General features: G+C 42.4%; 1 pseudogene; it reads right to left on the bottom strand.

Moving 5' to 3' along the window:
- Positions 1-1,324: 1,324 nt before the first annotated feature.
- Positions 1,325-1,920, bottom strand: LOC141919162 (olfactory receptor 14J1-like; annotated as a pseudogene).
- Between the last annotated feature and the right edge of the window lie 5,990 nt (positions 1,921-7,910).

Here is a 7,910-nt window from a genome sequence, read left to right as displayed (position 1 = left end):
AGACTGAATGTTCACAGTCAGAGTCAGCCTCTGTCCCAAGGCCAGCACAAGAATCCTGTGCAGGTGACAGCACATCCTGCCCAAAGCGGGTGCCTGTAAGAAGAGGTTTTTCTTTTTCAGGGATTCCTCCTAACAAGCAGAAAAATGCTCCCTTGCTCTTTTCCAAAGCCATCCCTGCTCCCCAGAGAGCCCTTCCTGATGTGAACGTATCTGTGCTGTCCTGGCCAGCCGTTCCTGATCTCCTGGCATTGCAGATCCTTTGTTAGCCCACAGGTTCACCTTTTCCTCCAAGATGCTCTACCTTAGATGGTCACTCACTTAATGAAGCACCACACACTGTCCACCCAGACTCACACACTGTCCCTGGAGATCCCCTGAGCTCTCCTGGCAGCTCCTGATTCCTCTCCAGGATGGATTCTGACATGAGTCCCACTGCAGGTGGGACAGCTACAGGCAGAAAAATAAAACACCAGTTGCTGTCTGCATCGACATGTGCAACCAAGAAGGGAGGTCTTTGTCCAACCCTTCATCCCTAACAGATCCCCCTGGGACTCTGAGATTGTCTCTCTGATTCCATCAAGAACCTCAGAAGACCAAAAGTCTTTTTGAGGGAACAGCTCCACTGGTGTATTCCCAACCTAAGCACTGGAAGAGGCATCCAGGCTTCTGGCCCTGCTGATGTTGCTGGCACGGAGACCAGCTCTGACACCATGGTCCACATGGCCTGCTCCTGCCTGCAGCCACAGGGGTGCCACTGTGGACACAATGGGACTGTCAAAAGCTACAGAAGAGCTTGGGGGGTGACACAAATGCAAGGGCACAGCGGGACAGTGTGGAAGTGAGGAGAGCCCAGCACTGAAAAGGCCACGTCCTGCTGCTGTCCTTGGACGTGGCTCCAGGAAGCAGTATCCCCAGCCCACAGGCAGCAGAGAGGCAGTGCCTGCCGAGGCAGCGAGGGGCAGCCCTGAGGGGCACTGGGGCTGCTCCTCCATGGAGCAGCTGGGCCCTTGGCTCCTGAATCCCTTCTGCCTGCTGGGGCTGGGCCCCAGCTCCAGAGCAGATCTAGGAGATGGGAGTAGAGGCAAAGGATTATAGTCTGGCTTCTTTAGCTATGCAAAGAGCCTGATCCCTTATGTTACAACAGGTTTAACAGAAGGAAGAATAAGGTTTCAAACTTAAGAACAAGTTGTATGAATAATACAAAATTAATATTATCACAACTGTAACAAATAAATATAAACTAAACAAACCAAATGGAAGAACAAGAGATAGGCTGGGATTTTACTGAATTCCTGGGAGTTATACGAGGATGGTGGGCACCTTATTAACGCTGGAATAACATGTATACATATAGTTTCCTCAGGGCATCTTTGATCTCCTGGTTCCTCATGCTATAGATAAGAGGGTTCACTGCTGAAGGCACAACTGAGTACAGAAATAATCCAACCAGTTCCAGAGATGGGGAGGAAATGGAGGGGGGTTTCAGGTAGGCAAACATTCCAGTGCTGATAAAGACGGAGACCACAACCAGGTGATGGAGGCACGTGGAAAAGGCTTTGTGCTGTCCCTGCTCAGAGGGGATCCTCAGCACGGCCCTGAAGATCTGCACATAGGACAGCACAATGAAAAAAAAAACAAAAAAACCTGCCAAAGAAAAGGAGGCGTTAACCATGAGAAATCCAGCTTCCCTGAGGTAGGAGTTGAGCAGGAGAGCTTGAGGATCTGGGGGATTTCACAGAAAAACTGGTCCAGGGAATTGCCATGACAGAGTGGTAGTGAAAATGTGTTGGCTGTGTGCAGGAGAGTCCAGAAAATCCCACTGCACCAGGCAATTTCTGCCATGTGGACACAAGCTCTGCTGCTCAGGAGGGTTCCGTAGTGCAGGGGTTTGCAGATAGCAACATAGCAGTCATAGGCCATGACATTGAGAAGAAAGTATTCTGCTGAGATCAAGAAAAGGAAAAAAAGACCTGGGCAACACATCCCAAGTAGGAAATGTGATAGACAGTAAACTGTTTGTTCATCAAATTCCATTAAAAATACTGGGAACTCGTGACATGTTATTCCATAAACTATGTAGGCCTAAGCTTCATCTTAACTATTACACTGTGTAACGACTAACTGACTACAAGTGCTTATCTAAGTTGAAATGCTGAAGCAAGGACTCCTACTATACAAAAGACTGAAAAGAGGGAGAAAGGGAAGAAGGACAAAGGGGAGAAAAACAAAAGGGAGAAGAAGAAGAAGAAAGGGGGTAGTGTCTATACTCTGTAAGATATAAACAAAAGCTTTGTGAGCCACTCTCAGGAAAGCAGGAAATACAAGGAGTTGGTGACGCGAGGAAGACCCGGATGGAGCGACCCCCTAGCTGCAAAGTGCGCAGACGCAGAGTACACCTCTCAGAGAGACCCGGATACCGGAAGGCGGAGGATATAAAAAAGATGGACCCTCGGGAAGTGAGTGCGCGCCGTTGGTGGAGCAAGGACTCCCCGGCCGCCCAGCGCTGTTTTGCTTGTTGCCGCTTGCTAAATAAACAATTGAAATTTTGATTGGCTCTGACTCACATCAATTTGAGAAATCTACTTATAACAAAATTGGTGCCGTGACTCGGATAGAGGCAATCTGGTGGGAAGCCCCATACGGGGAGGCGCACCCCGCTGAGTTCAGCGGCCCCGGCTGAGTGCTATCACATCACACCCTCTACCGACGAACTCCAAAACTCGGCAACAAGCAAAAGAATACCGGTAACCCTGTAATCTTTGTGCACGAAGCCCCGGACGAAGATGCAGGGTTGCGTGAGTATAGGCCGGTTACCATTCGGATGGGGTTGGGTTTCCCGGAGCGTGGTGTGTGAGACGCCCAGCAGGGCGAAGTGAGTGCGGACCCCTCGGTAGTGCAGTTCCCATGTCCCGCGAGGGACTGGGTCACGAAAAGGGGGAAGCGAATTGTGTGAGTGTGTGAAGGCACTCCGGAAGATGGGACAGAAGAAGAGCAAGCCTTCTGATCCCATAGGTGGTGTGGGACCCAAGGTGAGGTACCCCCAAATACCACCAGATAGCCCTTTAGGCTTAATGTTAAACCATTGGGAAAATTACCCCTTTAGGTGGGGTAAGGACAAAGTAGAAATGATTTATTATTATATGGAGGTTCGGGGAGGGAAACAAATCAGGGGCGACCATCTCTATTGGCCTGGGGTTTTTTTTTGGGTCCTTTGAAGAGTGGGTCTGTCAAGCCTTAAACATTTATGTCAATTCAAAGGAACCCTTTAGTTTGGAAGAAAGTTAATATGCACAGGCATGCGAATGATATGCAGTATTAAAGGCTTTACAATTACTAAAAGAAAAAGTGGGAACTATATATACCAATTCTAGATATGCCTTTGGAGTAGTACATACCTTTGGAAAAATATGGGAAGAGAGAGGCTTAATCAATTCTCGGGGGAAAGACCTAGTACATCAGGAGTTAATATCACAAATTTTGCAAGCTATACGAGGGCCCAGCGAAATTGCGGTAGTACACTTAAAGGGACACTAGAGGGGGCTCAATCCTTTAGTACGGGGGAATAACCTTACTGATCAAGAGGTAAAGAGAGCAGCGCTATTAACACTGCACTTGGATGATCCGATAGAGACCAGAAAGCGGTGTGTTAATTGTGGAGATAATTACCTCCCCTGTTATGCTTGCTGGGACGATTTCGGGGTAGACGGCATAGAATGTGTATGTGAAAGACCAGGGTTTAAGTAGTGCTTTTTCCATGAAAATTCCTATGAAACTTTAAACTTTACTATTCAAGAACAAACAAAATTAAATCAAATGGGGATTAAACAGAAAGCTAATGGAAAATGAGAACTCCCGGACGGCAGAGAAGTTCTCCCAAAACCCATAACTACCAAGATAATACAGCAATTCCATAAAAACACTCATTGGAAAACTCAGACATTAGTGGATCAATTTACAACTAAATACATGTACATTGAGAAATATGATATAGCCAAACGAGTGATAGGAAAATGTCTCGTTTGTCAAAAAGTAAATAAACATCAAATAAGAAAACAAGTATATGGAGGGCGAGAATTGACTCATAAACCTTTTGCAAAAATACAAATAGACTTTACCGAATTACCAAAGGTGGGAAGGTATAAATACCTATTAATAATTATAGATCATTTAACCCAATTTGTAGAAACCTTTCCCACAGCCTGAGCCACAGCTCACACAGTAACAAGGATATTACTTGAAGAAATTATACCTCGGTATGGAACAATAGAAACAATAGACTCAGATAGGAGTCCACATTTGGTATCCAGAGTAACCAAAGAAACTTTGACTGCCCTGGGTACACAGTGGCAATACCATACCCCATGACACTCGCAGAGCTCAGGAAAAGTTGAACATATGAATGAAAAAAAAAAAAAAAAAACAAAAAACACCAACTTACCAAATTGATATTAGAAACTAAAATGTCATGAATAAAGTGTCTCCCTTTAGCATTGTTAAATATCAAAACTCAACCCCGAACCGATGTAAGTATTTCTCCCTTCGAAATGTTATGTGGGATACCCTATGATTTAGAAATACCAATAGATCACCCCCAACTTGAAGAATTAAAGATAAAATCCTATCTGATACAGCTAATGACAAGGAGAAAACAACTACAGGCCCGGGGGATGGTAGTACAAAGACCTCCATTGGATGTGACCATGCATCAAATCCAACCAGGAGATAAAATACTAACCAAATCATAGAAAGAATCTTCTTTGACCCCCCGTTGGGAAGGACCCTATGTTACTCTTATCACTACAGAAACTGCTGTTCAGACTGCTGAAAAGGGGTGGACACACGCAAGCCGAGTAAAGGGACCTATACAGGATCCGGCCTGGAAAGTGACCAACCTTCCTGGGGATCTACGAGTCACCCTTCGGAAAACCTGAAAGAGCTCTCTACACATTGTGAGATAAGAACCTACGAAGGACTCGATGAGTGAGACCCTAATATTTTGTCCAATTGAAACTTGTATTTGTTTTCCTTTTATATACATAAAGTATAATGTATGTAAAGAAGGCTGGGGGATTCATAATGCACATGGAATAAATCTCTGGTCTAGTTGTAATCAGTGTTATTAACAAGAATGGAAATTAACTAATCAGGCCCTAAAAATTGGAGTAAAAACAGGAAAATAATTGAAGATTCTAAAACTTGATGGAAAATATTTACTAAAGGGATAAATCCTGAAAGAGAGTGCACTCACTCTAATTGACCTACTGAATAACACCCTCAGATCCTAAGGGTGATCTGTAGAAAGCAGATCCCCTGGGTCCCCTGTCGTGAACCCACGGTCAAAGATAAAAACTGGGAGACCTATGTGTCCCGGAATAGAGACAAACGTACCCCTGAAGAATACGGCTGCTGCCGAGAAGATGGAACACCCTGCTGCTCTAAGCAACAGAGTAGGCAGAGGAGGCAGAGACGTACCAAAGTGGGGAAAAACTTACTGCCCTACTCTGAAGAAAAAAAGGCCTCTGAGGGAGAAGGGCCAGACGAAAGTACCAGACACCCTGATACAAAAGAGACTAAAAAAAAAAAAAAAATATACAAATCTATAGAATCCCGCCAGCCTTCTATTGGAGCTATTGGATAGTCTGGCTAAGTGTATTAACTACAATGAATACACTACCAGAATGGGCTAGAATGACTAACCAATCCCACCAACCTTTTGAACATACCCTAACTAACCAAATTATATGGCCTTGGACAGACGCTTATTATGGACATACAGGAAGTATGAATACAGATTTGTATGGAACAAAGTTAGCAACTACCATACTAAGCAATAACCTAACACTCCAAACATATAAATGGGAGAATTCATCCCATACCTAGACAACTAAAAAAGGAAATGAGATACAGATAGGCTACAGAGTATTCAATGTAAATGTGATAATAAGTCAGCACCCTTTAATTCAAACCGTCCGTCAACCCCCTTTTACGCAAATCATTATCAGAGACAAAACAGAATCTAAAATAACTCAAACCCATTGTGAATCAGAGACCTGTTGGTATGCATTTACTGCAACCCAACCAGTGTCCATAGTTTGTTTGAGAGGAACCAGGTCAGGAAATCAAACTATATCTTTCTGATCTCCATTGAACATACAGGAGGAAACTACAACCACAACCCACGCTCCCGAAGAGACTACTCAGACTACTCATACTGTTCCAACACAACCAACAGTCGTGCTTAACCCAAGAATTTTTGAAATTAGACCATATGCAATTAGAAATACAGGTTTATTAGAAATACATGCTGTTTAACCTGGTGTAGTCTCTCAAACAAGTTGAATTGCTGATGCAAAATAATGTTTCAAATATTCAGACAACCTGTTCACCTTTCCTAAAGACTTCTTACGAAGGATGAACAACCTGACTACAAAAACAAACTCCTCACACAAAAAGAACGCAGAGAGACTTAACCAGTGCATTGGGAACAGGATTGGGAGTTTTAAATAGTATTGATTCGGAGGGGATAATGAACAAGTGACTACCTCAATTAGTGATTTAACTAATATACAACGACCTTTACAATCTTCCTTATTGACTTTGGGGACTAACCAATAACTGTTGTCAAATATATTACCAAAAAGGGAAAAGGTAAATATAAAAGATCATGAATTGATTACAGATACACTCAGTGTACTCCAAAATAACCTCTCTTTAACTCTCAGCTGCATCTAGACTCAAATATGGATGCAGTCGATAGCTACCTCAATTATAAGAGAAGGTGAAGAAGGTATTCTTCCTACTGAAATTCAGAGAATAATTTAGGACAGTGCTACTCATTTTGAAAAGAAACTCCAATCCTGGTGGAACCTGGTAAACTTTACCTATGACCCCATTACAAACACAGCTACTACCTTTATACTCACTATTTACAATGCCACCATATACCAAATTTATCCTGTCATTGCATTAGGGCTGAATCACAACGGGACCATACTCTATCCTTCTGAGCATAGAGTATGAGCCTGAAAGGTAAACGAAAAATGACAAACTGTCAATCTAGAATCTTACATTGTACGAGAACAACAAGAATTCATTTGTGAAGGCAATACAATTGAGACACAAGATATTTGTTTAGATACCAAACAAAATATTTGTCACTTTGAGGTCCATCCCAATGAAAATCCTAAAACGGTACTCATATATTGACAAAAGTTGTGTATGTTTGAGGACGGTTTGTGAATTCTTAACCGTAGACAAGGTCATAGTAGAGACAAAAAAATTATTCAAATCTCTGTGTTTACAATTTCACAAAAATAATCAGATGTGACTTTTCCTATTTAACCCCGGTCATGTCTTACCAACTCCTGCAATCCAATTATACATTAATACATAATCTACAACCTACACCCATTGGAATGAATCTCACTTTGGTTAGAGAGTTACTTCAACACAAAGACTTAGTTAGAATTTTAGAAAAAGTTAAAGAAAACGGACAGAAAACTCTAATAACTGTTCATCACAATGTGGAAAAAAATACACGAAGTCTTGGAAAGAACAAAAAAAAATGCAGAACATAACTGGTGAGACACCCTTTTTGAATGGTCACCTACTGCTACAGGCATCTTGAACAAATTGTGTCACCCCATTGTGGTTCTCTTGATATTAATCTTAATCAGTTTGACTTTGTCAATAATATTATATGTCATAACTTGAAGAATGATGCAACGGGTAACATATCTGATATCTGTCACCCGTCCAATACTCATTAAAACCAAAAACGACCAATTAAATAATGACTCTAAATTGAAAAAAACTCTCCTGTTAAATCAACAAAAATTACAACAATTTAATGAACAAAATGATAAAAAAAAAAAAGGGGGGGATTGTGATAGACAGTAAACTGTTTGTTC

Source organism: Strix aluco, unplaced genomic scaffold, assembly GCF_031877795.1.
Source record: "Strix aluco isolate bStrAlu1 unplaced genomic scaffold, bStrAlu1.hap1 H_2, whole genome shotgun sequence".
Lineage (NCBI taxonomy): Eukaryota > Metazoa > Chordata > Aves > Strigiformes > Strigidae > Strix > Strix aluco.
The sequence above is the reverse complement of the archived record's forward strand: the minus strand, read 5'-3'. Positions and strand labels throughout refer to the sequence as shown.